Below are 14854 nucleotides of genomic sequence, written 5' to 3'. Positions count from 1 at the left end.
GCGGTTACCATTGTGGTCTGGGAACTGCGGATGATTCGGTGCCTAAGGTTCGAGTCCCAGCAATGGTATCAGAGACAATTTGTTTGGCAAAGATAATTTTATCTTGTGTTACTGCATTAATATCTTTGTATGGAATTAGTCGAACCTTACATACACAGAACAGCCCAGTCGTGGGACACTGGCTGGGATGAGGGAAATCCCAATCGGTCCGCCGAGTGGGTTCCGTAGTACGACCCAAAAACCTCTACCAACTGACCTAAAATCCGCTACTTATTATTTTACAAAACGTTAAAATTTGCTTTGTTTCATGGCACCACTAAAACTACATCGCTGTATTTATCATAGGGTATTGAATGTCAAAACATTTGGCAATTCTGACATATTATTCCGAGGAAACTCGCTATATATTTTTTTTCATTAGAACCAAGGAATCTTTTATATGCATTCATTCTTTTATATGCACTTTCCAACGGACTGGACAATACATACCACGGCCTTGGCTTTAATATACCAGCCTTGGAGCATTGTTTTAGACGGGGAAAAACTATTTCAGCGAATGGATCCACCGAGGGCGAGTACTGTACTGACTGAGCTATTACATGTCGTCTCTCGATTTCACAATGACTGACTGACTCACATAAGCTTTAATTGGTGTAAAGTATTTTTCAAACCGTATTACTAGCACACTCTAATCTGGAAAATAGCTCGTGCGTATAAATTTCGCCACTCCAGATATACACCACACCTTCAGCGGTTAGGAAATAATTGTCCCAAATACTTCCTTGTATTGGTTAACGAAGTATGTTGCTTGAAAGCGGACAAAATAAAGTATTGTATTGTATTTTAGGTTTGCATGGATCGCAATTTTAGGTTTAACTGGTAGCACGAGAGCGATCCAATTTTAGGTTTAACTGGTAGCACGAGAGTTAGACGGACATATGGATGGTTATAATCGGTATCTGGATAATTCTTTATCGAAAAAACGGGATGTTTGGCTACCACCGAGTAAACTCAGCAGGCGAAGAGTCCTGCTCTAATACAACAATAATCCTATGTTTGATGTTAAATACCTGTGTATTTTATAATTTTCACATATTAATCGCTAACACACACGCACACACCAATCCGTCAGTACCTACGTATTTAACCGAAACTGTTGAAAGAACACGCTGTTTGGGGTTTTCCTGTATTATTATTTTATTATTTATTTATTTTACTAATTTCACTCATAAGCATCTTTCTCTAAAAAGTGCTTATACATGTATGTTTTGACACACAACTAACATGCAAACCTCTTTGTACACTAGTTGGTAACACGAATTGGAGGAATCGAAAATGTCAAATGGGATTGAATTCCGTGACCACTCTCCGCCTGTTCTGCCAGGATGTTATATGATCGTTTAAGGAATAGCCCCCCCCCCCCCCCCCCCCTCAAATTCAGTCGATGAAAATTTACGTTTTTTGGTCCTAGTATGTGGATATGTACCAATTAAGATATAAATCTGGCCTGTGCCCCAACACCTTCACTAGAGATTGTGCTCTCCCCCCCCCCCCCCCCCCATAAAATATCGCCTGATAGCACCATCTCATGTCCACACTTTAGAGTGACATGAGGCCTAAAAATAAATATGTTTTTAATCTACCTACCCTATTTTTGTCGAGGATGAAACCTGAAACTAGACATTTTTTTTAAAGGCCTAAATGTCCACTTATTGCTAACAAACTCTCCTGTTCTTCATTTCAAGTGGAAATGTTGCGACTCCAGCTATGTCAATCACAGCCGCTAAAATAACACCTGGTCAATATCTAGAATGAGTTAAGACTACAAAAGAAAATAATTCAGACTACAAACGAACAGGTAAATACACTAAACGAAGCACTAAGACACCATCTACTGAAAGATCAAAGAGAACGTGCTACCACCTATTAAGCCATTACCAGGAAAGAGGTCCACGCCAAAGTACATTTTACCATTTTTTATTTCTTCGAAGTTTGTATAAAACTACGAAATTCGTGGGTTGAAACATACTTCGATCATAACTACAGAGTTGTTTAGAATTCAGCTAACCTTAATCAGTCATGAATTTTGGAATAATACTGACAGTTCTTGTCGGTGAGTACACGTTGCACAACTTTGTGAAGCAAAATTACAAGCTTAATATCTTGAGCAAACATAGAAGCTATAACAAAAATGTTTGTTTTGTTGAACGACACCACTAGAGCACATTGATTTATAGCTCGAGTCGCATCCAGCCCTCCCCTTATTGATATGCAGGGGAAGGCTAGAGAAATCTCTATGTAATGTTTTGGCAATTGTCGACAACCAAATGGCCGTAATCTACTGTGTCTAAACTACGCATGTTTTCCTAAATCTGATACCACAGAGCTTTAGTTTGATTATTCTCGAGTCCAGTGACAGTATACTAACATGTTGTACCAACGTTACACGAAGAAACACACTTTTCTCTACGTCACCACAAGAAAGTACAGCGGATTCGCTTCGCATAGGGGCGTCGAGTTAAGGTTCAAATAGGCTGCCCTGGGCATACATCTCAGCTATCTGGACTGTTAGTAGACTAGTTATTCTGACTGAGAAGTCGGTGTAGTTGTTTACATCTAAATTAATCTAATAATGTCGGATCACCTACGAAACAGGTAACAGTTTTTCTTTCTTCTAGTGTCCGCCTCCCTGCTGGCTGGAAGTGAAGCTTGTTGCTGTAAGTGTTGTAAATGTTGCTGCAAGTGCTGCTGTAAATGCTGCAAGTGCTGTGACAAGAAGTAGGCTGACGTTAGCAGGATTCATAATGAAGCATCTGTTACATGCAGGTACGACAAATCCAACTGATTTAAATCCTTGCAATATATAGAATGATACTTGATCTAAACAAAAAGGATGGGTCAGAGTAATTACCATTAGTAAGTCCGTGCCTACTGCACGTCACCTATAAACACATAACAGTTGTAAATTTATACAGTACTCACGTTAGGATACCCATTGTTCTCTCAATTTGAAAGGGTTATCCATAGCATTCCGTATTTAAAATATTTATCTATATGTATAAATAAATAACAAACGTATTCAAATACGGTGCGTTATATATGTTACAGTCAGTGTCTAAAATCAGGCAATTTGTAAAATGCCTGAAATTTTCAGGCAATTTATAAATTGCCTGATTCACTTATTCAATTCACAAAGTGCCTAAAATGTGCAGTCATTTTACAAATTGACTGGAAAATGATCCCCTTTATTTGACAGATTGACTGAAATGAGTCAGATGAAAGAAAATAAAGACAATGTATATTTGGAATGATTCATTTAGACAGAATGACAGGCAATAAAGACAAAATATTTTGTTAATATGGTTTACGGTAAACCGAAACATCCGCAAAGTGAGGGATCAGTTGAACGTGGTTAGGTGAGAACGACTCCACAGATTGGCCAACTGGACGTCGCTTTGTGCAGTTTCAGAAAAACAACAGTTACTATTCTGGAATATAACAATCCCCATTCAAGGCCCTTTTTAACTAAAATCAACTAAGCTCCCTGAAGATTGCCTCAAAAAGGTAAATAACTATTTTGTGTACGGTATATGTTATGAAAATGTTACCGTTCATGTACTGATAACAATGATCTGACTTAGAAATGTTTATTTATTTCGTGTTTCTTCTTTTTGTTTCAGATTGGAGTCTCACATGTAATATTGTACTACACAATCAACATCTGGTGAATTTGAGTGGGGTTTTTTAAAATAAAATATTTGGTTCTAACTATTAGCGGTGTTTTTATTGATTTTCGTTGTAACACAATTATATAATAATTGATGGCCGAACTAGAGCTCCACGGCTGGTTTATCAGACTAAGATGTGAATGAATGAATTAATGTTTAGCACGAAAAATACATCGCCTATTGGGTGTCAAACTATGGTAAAGCAAACCAATACATTCAAGATTTAAATAAAAACACAGTGTAATGAACTGTGCAAAAATACAAATATCACAGATAGATACTGACGTTTACTCAAAATTTAAATTTGTGCTGTATTGGCCATTCTCAAAGAGAATGTTACATGAGGTTATAGCACGCGCAGGAGACTAAGATGTGTGTTGTCCTGTTAGAATGGAAGTGCATATACATGGTCGACTTCTACCATTCCGTAGCCTGTCTCGTGAGAGTTCGTGGGTTCTTTCTCTAGTAATATTTAACACTACAAAGTGTCAGTTGGAAGGATTCGAACCTACTGCACCGATTCGCGTGGCATTTGACAGCCAGCTACCTTAACCACTTGACCAACCAGGTTTTCTACAAAACAAAATGGAAACCAAATTAACCGTATTTGAGAAAGCGGTCTGGCAGACACTCGATTCCAAACTAATGTAACAGTTTGTATTAATATACAGTAATTGTTATAATTGAAACGGGTCCTAATGACGCACTCGGCGATATATAGTTCACCAGCAGACACGTCAACCCAGTAAATATAACTTCTAAAAATACAGTGTAAGTTGGTTGGTTTCAAATCTACTGCAACAATTCCCATGGCCTTTGATAGAAATAACATACACCAATATATAACTGGGAACCAGTCATGGTATCTACATGCGAACCTTTAGAATATCACAATATGTCAAAGTATGTAATATGAAATATTACTTGCACATTAAATAAAACATCAAATCTAGAGTCCAAATCGTAATTAACTAGATTTGTAGACTACTTTTTTTTCGATCTTTCGTCATAACATGACAAAACTCGCACACTTTTCAGTATGCACACAGATAATGTATGATGGTTTCGACAGATATAATATTATATTTAACTATTTAACATTCAACACGATCGTAGGTTTGCCCTTGATCATTGCATCATAAGTGCTGGAATCTATCATGAACTCATCTCCGACTTTATATTCATGATATTTTAAAATCGTTTCATTTATGCGTATACCTTTGATACCAATGTTTCTGTTTCTGTTGTGATTGCGTATACATCCATCCATCAGTCAGTTTATTCATTCGCCCATTCGTTTATCAGATCCAAAATCGTTTTGGCTCATTGGGCGAATATACCTCTGAGTGATCAGTCTTTTCTATTCAAACATGCGTGTGTATGTCTGAAATGGACAGCAGCAGACGACATACCAGTGTGTGTGTGTGTGTGTGTGTTTATAGACAATAACTTACGAGGAATTACGGATTATCTGTCCCGAATGAAATTTCACGAGGGACAGATAATCCGTAATTCCGAGTATCGAGTGGGTTTGTGAAAGTCTGAGGAAACTGATGACGTCACGAAAGAAAAGCAATGACGTAAAAAGCTATCTTTAGGTACAGAAATCAAATTTAAGCAAGAGAGGTCATATTCGTAATGAACTGATGTTTCTAGTGGGAAGTGAATGAACTACAAAGGAATTAGTTTAGAGCATGTTTAATTGTTAACGAACAAATTGCTTAAACGATTTCAACAAAAACGAGAGACTTGACAGTCGAGGAAACCGATGACGTCACCAAACTAACGTCATGATGTCAGCGGGGAAAGATATATATACTCTTCAAAAGAAGAAACGCAAAACCACATTGTCGTAACATTTGGAGAATTGATTTAATTATTGAATGGTGAGTCCGATAATTACCAAATGTTGCAGGATTGTTCACAATTCACTCTAGTCCATTGTGAGTAAGTGATAGGACACACCACCAAGGTCAAGGTCATCTGGAGTCAATACCGGTTGTGGCCTCCGCGTTGGTTGACAACTGCCTGGCACCGCCTGCCCATTGAAGCAACCAGAGTACGGATGACGTCCCGGGGGATGGTGGCCCACTCGGCCTGCAAGGCTGCTGCCAGCTCGGGCAGGGTCTGGGGCTGTGGTTGTCGCTGTCGGAGGCGTCGGTCCAACTCGTCCCATAGATGCTCAATTGGGTTCAAATCCGGTGATGTCGATGGCCAAGGAAGGACATTAATGTTGTTGTTCTGTAGGAAAGCCGTTGTGAGACGTGCTGTGTGAGGCCTGGCGTTGTCATGTTGGAACACTGCGTTGGCGTTGGCCATAACTGGAACGATGTGTGGCCGGAGGATCTGGTCAATGTAGCCCTGTGCATTCAGGTTGCCCTGCACGTGGACCAGGTCAGTTCTGCCAGTGTGTGAGATGGCTGCCCACACCATGACACTACCCCCGCCGAATCTGTCCACTTCCTGCACGCAGTTTGCCGCATAACGTTCACCACGACGCCTATACACGCGACATCTTCCATCATGACGTCGGAGCAGAAATCGGGACTCGTCACTGAACCACACCTGTCTCCATCGCAGTTGAGGCCATTGTCGATGAATCTGGCACCACTGCAGTCGGAGTCGACGGTGTTGTGGTGTTAAGATGACACCTCGAACTGGACGTCTGGCACGAATTCCTACCTCACGTAGGCGGTTCCGTACGGTCTGGTCGGATATCCTGCGCAAACCTGGTATTGCTGTGGCTGTGGAGGTGGCAGTAGTCAATCGTTCCCGAAGGTGGCGTACCCGGATGTAGCGGTCCTGCCCGGGGTAGTGACCCGTGGTCGACCGGATCTAGGGAGGTCACGTGTTGATCCATATTGCTGGTAACGGTCCCACAGTCTGGAGATGGTGCTTGGGGACACATGGAATGCCCTGGCAACGGCCGTTCTGGATTCGCCTGCGTCTAGTCGGCCGATGGCATTGTTTCTCTGCGGTTCACTGAGACGTGGCATGTCCTGGATTGTCAACTGTCGGCCAGATACAGAGGCCAGGCAAGCGAACACCCTGCACTTTTATACTGTCGGTGTTCATGTTGCATGTGCAGACAACGCACGTGCAGTGGTGACATGGTTTGCACGTGGCTGCGTTTTTGCGAATATTCACATTTTGGAACTTTATTGTACAGTAGCTGCGTTTTATCGAATGTAACCGTGGGAATGTGTTTGGGACATGCAATGACCTTATATTCACAAAGCATGAACCGGTAGGAAACATAAAATCGGAGTTATAACCCATTTGTACCCTTTTGCGTTTCTTTTTTTGAAGAGTATATATAGGATAATAAACGAGTTGCCAGTTATTATCAAATTTATGTCCCTCGTGGAATAACTTTCACTTGTCACGATCTAAAGCTATATCCTCGAGGTATGGGTTTTGACGCGGATAAGCAACGATATTTTTTTCTTGTTTTTGACAGAAACATAACCTAATGTATTTACATTATTAAAACAAGAACACTAAATTAAATATATACTGACACACAATGAAAACGCAAAACAGATATTTTTCAATATTTTGTTGTGATTAATGAAAAATATATTTATTGGACTTAAAATAACTGTTTATGAGAGGAAGCCATTGATTGGTACTTTTGTCTGGGTTTTAATCCTGGTTTTGTTCTCGTTACACATACAATAGCAGAAACACACAAAATGGTGTGAAATGCGTTCACTACATGCTCAATCATGCTGCATGCAATGCACGTGAACTGCCAGTATGTGGACACATAAAAGTCAAGTAACGGTGTCATATTCCTCGTCACATTAAGAATGTCACGATTCAGAGAAGAACAAAGGGAGCGAGCGTTGTGCATGGTTCAGGGGGGGGGGGGGGGGGGGGGAGAGACTTCGCAAAGCCAAGTTGCTAGGACCTTCGAGTCCATCTATCAACTATTGGACGACTTGTTGAACGTCATCAACAGACCGGGAGTGTCCGTGATCGACCTCGACCTGGTCAACGTCCCGTTACGACCCCACGCCAAGATCGGCAGATTCGACGACACCACCTCCGTGACCGGTTCAGAACTGCGACGATGACAGCAAGCAACACGACAGAATGTCATGGAAGGCATATCCATCCGATGACGGTCATCCGTCGACTCAGAACGGCTGGACTCTGATGCAGACGCCCGTACAACGGTAACATCATGACACCGCGACATCGTGCTGCGAGACTACATTTTGCTCTCCAGAATGGTTATCATTCACCAGCCTTTTACCGGAGCATTGTTTTTTCAGATGAGTCCCGTTTCTCTGTCTCCTTTGCCGATGGAAGAGCACGTGTGTACAGGAGACTCCATGAACGGTACGCTGATGGATGTGTGAGGGAACGTGATCGGTTTGGCGGCGGTTGTCTGATGGTATTGGGGGGGGGGGGGCAATCAACTGTGATTTCAGGAGTGATGTCATCATTGTCCACGATGCCCTTACAGCCCAGCGTTATGTTGACGTTATTCTAAGACCAATTCCCCAGCCACTTTTGCACCGTCACCGAAGACCAGGTGGTCCCCTTCTGTTTCAACAAGACAATGCCTGTCCACATACTGCAAGAATTACCCAGGCATTCCTGCAACAAGCCGGTATTACCGTTATGAACTGGCCCGCCGTTTCACCGGATTTGAACACGTGGGATGAGTTAGGACGTCGTGTACATCACCGCCAGCCACCACCGCGTAACGTCGCTGAGCTTGCACAGGCGTTGCAGGAGTGGAGGAACATTCCTGTGGCTTATTTGAGATGTTTGTGCCAATCAATTCCCCGTCGTCTTCACGCATGCTCATGGGCCAATGGTAGACACACCAGATACTGACCTTGATATGGGGTGGGTTGAACTTTTCGATTACGAATGCAACTCGATTACTGATGATAACTGGCCATGTTTCCATGTGAATGTATCTCATGAATACCAGTCATTAATGTCATATTACATTATCCATCATTTCATTAATAGCTTGTCGTTATTTGCAATGAAAAGTTGTTTTTGCGTTTTCAATGTGTGTCAGAATATAATGCGATTTTTATTTCTAGTTTTAGTTTACTTGTGTATGCTGTATTATCCTTACCTTTTTGATGCGGTATCAGGGCTTCTAGATTATGGTAGCCCCACCCCCATGTCTAGTGATATTCAATGTTGGGCTAGTAAATAACTACTATTGCCATGCCCGACGGCTAGTGATTTTTTTTCCAGTCAAATGTTGCAGTTAAGTCTATTTTGTAAATATGAATATCTTGCCCCAACCTCACCCCCTAATGTTTGTGTTTTTAAGCTCTATGTCCCTCTTTAAGTGACATATCCGATTATTACTATTATGTAGTAAAATTGTATTAACTTAAAGTAAAGTAGGGCTAGTGAATTTTTAATTGTGGCTAGTAAATTGTTTAAATTACTGATCCCATGGCTAGTGGATTTTATAAAAAAAAAATTAGAAGCCCTGGGTATGTAATTTGAAGCGGAAGATGCCGGTAACTTGTAAATGGTTGATAGTCAAGAACAATAACTCCAAACAAGTAGAAACGATGTATGGTGGTCCATAAATGTCATAATAATAATAATAATAAACACTAAACATTAACACCAGTGGAAAACATTTCAACCTCACCACAGTGTTTACTGTGCTATAAATGCACTTAAAGGTACTTGGCCCTAAAAATAATTTCACTAATATTTCTGTAAAACACACACAGTTCCTTGCATAACGCCTTTTTGAATTTAGTCTTATGTAGAGATATGCTATTGCATATACTAATAACATATTGGTAACCATGTATGCTACACACTTTTGTCACGTTGGTGAATTACTGGCGAATACATTAACACAGATTATTGTTGGTTTACTTAAGAGAAAAATAACATAATTTTAGGGGCAAAGTACCTTCAATGGTTTTAAGAACACTATTTGTTCCTCAGAATATTCTGGAGTTGGTAATTCTGGGTGGCATGGGCAGTTAAAAACAGCGTGTCTTCTCAATGTCCTTACTGTGGTTGCAGCCAGATACACAGCACTACCCCCAGTTGACAAATTCAATAAATGGTTGGGGGTTTTTCCATTTCAATCGGTTGAAATAGGCGCAACACAATTCATCATTTGAAGTTACGTCAGACTACTCCGAGTCTTCAGAATCATTCACAAATGAGACCGATACTTGCAAACCAGATGGTCCGGCAGTAATATTGCCGATGTCTGTATGTGTATAGTGTGTGCTGAACTTGACAAGTCTTCGGGGTTTCTTGGTGGATGATGCCTTGCACACATTATCTGCTTTATATTTAACAACCTTACTTATACAGGACTGCCTTGGTGTTCTTGTTATTTTTTTTAACACTGCCATCTGTGATTGCTTTACTGCCAACGACTGCTGACAACACATTTCGTTTTTTTCATTTCATTTGATTTGTCTAACAATACTCTTTGTTTCTGAAGAAGCTAGATCACACTGTTTGTTGCATCAGTGATTATGACATCATCACCAGTGTTTCCACGTTTGTCATTGATTTTCCTGCATTACGATTTGGATGTGCTTGGAATACAGTTGCTAGTACAAAACAGAGTTTGTCTACTGCAGAAGGGTTGAAGTGATAAATTCCACATTTCTTGAATGAGGAACATAGATTTGCTGCTGACAGACTGACGATGTAACTTTTACAAGCAATAACACTTAATCTTTTGGTAGTGACGAAGATGAATGCTGTCTCATGAACTTCGCTCTAAAACTGTTATATATTTGTTTGGAAATGGTCTAAAGCAGCCAACATCAAGAAGTTGCAGATCGTGACTAGTGTGAAGGGGCAGTACAAAAGGAACAATGTTCTAATGCTTAGCCCAGTCTATAATGCCAAGTGATATGTGTGACCATCATACAACACAAGGATGGTTTCAGAAGGATCAAGCCTTTGGACATACTTCATGAAGTGCTCCTCTAAATACTGTTTGAATACAGTGCCATTTGGCCATCCACTTTCAGTGACAGTAGCAGAAACTCCTGGTATAGCAACCTCTGTTAAATATGAAAAATGGTGAAATTGTTGTTCCCAAAGCATTGCCAGCACCCAAAATTGTGACATTATTCGATATCCCACTGGTGACTGAAAGAGGTGTTAAGTTCCTATCTGCTACAATTTTAGAAGGTGTATGATTGTCAGATACACCTTTTTCGTCAATGTTGTAAATGTTTTGTAGCTCATCTTTTAAATTGTATTTTGTCATAATGTTGTCAAGTTCTTGAAAGTGAGCATTTATATTTGCTTCTGATGTGGCTTTGGCACGAGCCATAGCCAAAGACCGTGGTTGCCACATTTGGCCAGCGTGTGAAGAAATTACGATACCACTGTAATGACAAAGGGTGATCTTTCTTACGCAAATCAAGTTCAATGGCATACTCTGTTCCAAGATTGCATAGCTCAGTCCGTGTATAACCATACCCGACTTTAGCCAATAAAGCAACATGATCACGTAATCTTACTTCTTGTTCCATTGAAAACAAGGGCTTGGTCCTGCTGCTTTGACAGTGTACAAAACCCATGACCCGTCGACGAAGAGTTGCTTCAAGAACACAATACAGTCTGTGGTGTATGCTTTTGTTAATGCCTCAGGATCATACAGCTGGTATTTTTTTACGGACTTTTTCAGAATTCTGAAATAGTAATAATTTATGTACGTTTACAGATATCTGAAATGTTTCAAATTTAAATTGTATTTAATTTTAGGCCTATACACAAAACAATATATGCTCACTTAGTATATCAAATTTACTATATAGGTTATTAATGGGGGTTTTTTTAATTTATTTTTTCTCTCTTTTTTTCATTATATTATTACAACTCGGCGAGTACGTAAGAATGAATCTGTAGATTGGTGGTGTTCGGTATGTTCGAAGAAAACATGATGCCCCGCAACTGTGATCTAAGAGGGAAGCCAATTTCGACTTTGGGAACCATTTGCACAATCACGATTCCAAACCTGGGGGCCATTTTAGGTCTTAAATCCGGGAAAAGGTATTATTATTTTCTATATACCTCACTTGAATTTTATTAAACAATATTTATATTTATTTTCGTTTATAATCTTTGTGCCTTATTACGATAAATGTTGTTGTTTTTGCAGCTCAACTACGAGTACCTTCCTGAAAACTTTGTCCGGAAAGATGTCACAGTTGGTGAAAATCGTCACATTATATGTGCTACGGATGATCAGCTGGACATCCTTTCTAAATCAGTAGTCTGGTATCTTGATGGAACTTTCAAAATTGTTCGGAGACCATTTGTACAGATGTTTTCCATACATGCTTTTTTGAGATGTGGAGAAAATATAAAGCAGGTCTCTCTTGTCTTTGCTCTCATGTCATCGAGGAAAACGAAAGACTATAAACAGGTATTATAGTTTTAAGAGAATCGTGTGATAGTTACCCATTAATACTTACAATATTTGTTCGATACTTATAATTTAAGTCACATATAATTTGTAATAAATAAAATACTATATTCGTTACTGTAAGAGACTGTTAAAACTATAACTTGTGTATTTTCGTGATGTATAGTTGAAAACATAATATTTAATACGAACGGTTTCTTAAATTTGGAAAGGATTCTCTGATATTTGTATTTTTGCACAGTGCTTTACACTGTTTTTATTTAAATCTTGAATTTTTATATTGATGTTGATTATCACTTTATTTGTTTTGCATTACCATAGTTTGACACCCAATAGCCGATGTATTTTTCGTGCTGGGGTGTCGTTAAACATTCATTCATTCATTGAAATACATATTCAATATTTAACAAGTTTTGAAAAACGTTTTAAAACTTCTTCCATGCCAGCCAGCCAGCAGTGAAGGAGTTCGTAATCGACTTAGAGTGATGCATGTGGCAGTCAAGTCGGGCCCTCTTTCCGCAGTCGCAGATTAAAGGGTGTGTATTCCATTGGGGCCAAGCCATCTGAAGACACGTGCAGTCAATCGGCTTGCAGGTAAAGTAGTAACATTGATTTAGTGTATGGGTAACCATACTCTACTGCTATTTATTGGAAGTATTGTGTACTTTTGTATTATATTTTGATATTAGTATTGTGTTCACATGCATTTATGCACCAGACATTAAATCGCTAACGTATTGAGTATATTCATAGGTACAATACAGAGAGCATGATACCTGCTACACATTTATCACGAAATTGATGTCACTATGTTTTCTGTCCGCGGAGTATATATCCATCCAACGTTTGACAACTTGAAAGACCAGATCAACGAAGATTCTCCCAAACTGGCAGAATTGGTCCACTACATGGACAAAACATGGATATCAAACGCATTCTGGACATGTGAGTGTTCATGCGCCCGACACTTACAAACAATGACATTGAGGGTTGGCATAACAGGTATGTACAATTTACATTACATTTTCTGGTATAATAATCTACTAGTTAAATTTACTACCCCTGACACGCAGCGTGCACAATGAATGATTTTGTAAAAAGCATACTGAATACTTGTAACCTTAAGTAAAAAGTGAATGATGTATATTCTAAAATGTTTATAGGTTTCTTTATTTTTAGAATCAACAGTAGTGGTAACTTGGGTGTTTACCTGTTGATCCCGCTTCTCAACAAAGAGGCTGAATCACTACCCCTGCAGAACAGTCTTGTGTCAGAGGGCAAACTCAAGAAACTGCAGAGGAAGGGTGCCACAAGAAAGGTGCTCTTCGAAACTTGGGCATTTTATAGTAACGGGAAAATCAGCGTCGGCCGCCTGTTAAAAATCTGTTTCAGATTGGTGCATGTCGCTGATGGCTGAAACCGCAACGCTGGTGATTTCAAACGTGTCTTAATTGTAGCTTGAGTATAGTGCTGTGTTTTGTTATGAAATTGTGAAATAAAGTTATAATTATTTCAAGATCGTGTATATTTTGTTATACTTAATCACTGACTAGACCACACAGTGATATTCTACATCAATACGGATGTGACTGTTGATTATAACGATTGTTTATCCAACAGCAATAAGACAGGCATAGGCAGAGAATCTGTCGACAATGGGCTGAGGACGTAGGCCTATATAAGATAGGGGGGGGGGGGGGGAGGTGTCTCGTATCATATGAAATGATCATCACTGCCATGGGTTACTTGTCAGTTCGTCTTAAAAATAAACTATCACCTTCATATACATATGTTCAGAAAAGTGAATCCAATAGGGTTAATGGCCACTAAAACACATTTCATCGTTAATTTACTTCTCTTATTCATTTAAACCTTAGCTCACTTTACAAGGTGTGTTTACACGTCAACGTTTATTCGTCAACAATAAAAATAAGAAGTGGCATACCATGACAAAAAGATACAGAGTTCGAAATGACTATGGTCCGAAATGACCAAAGCTCTATGGTACGAAACGACTAGTAACCTATATACACACACACACACACACACACAAGTATATAGACACACATGCATATAGAACACACACACACGTATATAGACACACATGTATATAGATGTAAATGATGGCATATAGATATATATAGATATATAATGTATGTATGTGAATAGATATATGTATATAGATACATATAATGATGGCACACTATGTGAACAAAGAGCTAAGCCAGATTACCTGTGTGATAAGCCAGCGTGCTGTGAGTAACAGAGTTAAGCCTGTCTACCTGTGTGATAAGCTCAGTTCTCAGCTAGCGTGCTGATTATCTTACGGTTTTGTTGACCCAACACTTCCATACAGCTATCCAGGAGACGTATGGGACTTCGCGGGATGTCCAGCCTATAACTGAAGTTCATTGTGTTTAACTACACCACTAGAGAACATTGATTTATTAATACTCGGCTGTTGAATGTAAAACATTTGGTAATTTTGACATAGTCTGAGAGAGGAAGCCCGCTATATTTTCTCAGTTAGTAGCAAGGAAGCTTTTATATGCACCATTCCACAGACAGGATAACACATACCACGCCTTTGATATACCAGTCGCGGTGCATTGGCTGGAACGAGAAATAGCCCAATGAGCCACCGACGAGGATCGATCTCAGACTGACTGTGCATCAAGCGAGCGCTTAACCTATGGACTACGTCCCACCACGGTCT

The 14854-nt window shown here is 39.7% G+C and overlaps 1 long non-coding RNA gene across 2 annotated transcripts; it reads left to right on the top strand.

Annotated features, from left to right (window-relative positions):
- Positions 1-5563: 5563 nt before the first annotated feature.
- Positions 5564-13582, top strand: LOC121380531. 2 transcript variants are annotated; one of them, XR_005958959.1, is made up of 5 exons: positions 5564-5614; positions 11872-12138; positions 12585-12732; positions 12892-13140; positions 13318-13582. It is a non-coding gene; the product is annotated as an uncharacterized LOC121380531 (long non-coding RNA). The 2 variants fall into 2 exon arrangements; XR_005958958.1 differs by lacking the exon at positions 5564-5614 and adding an exon at positions 11626-11762.
- The last annotated feature ends 1272 nt before the right edge of the window (positions 13583-14854 follow it).

Source organism: Gigantopelta aegis, chromosome 9 (assembly GCF_016097555.1).
Source record: "Gigantopelta aegis isolate Gae_Host chromosome 9, Gae_host_genome, whole genome shotgun sequence".
Lineage (NCBI taxonomy): Eukaryota > Metazoa > Mollusca > Gastropoda > Neomphalida > Peltospiridae > Gigantopelta > Gigantopelta aegis.
The sequence above is the reverse complement of the archived record's forward strand: the minus strand, read 5'-3'. Positions and strand labels throughout refer to the sequence as shown.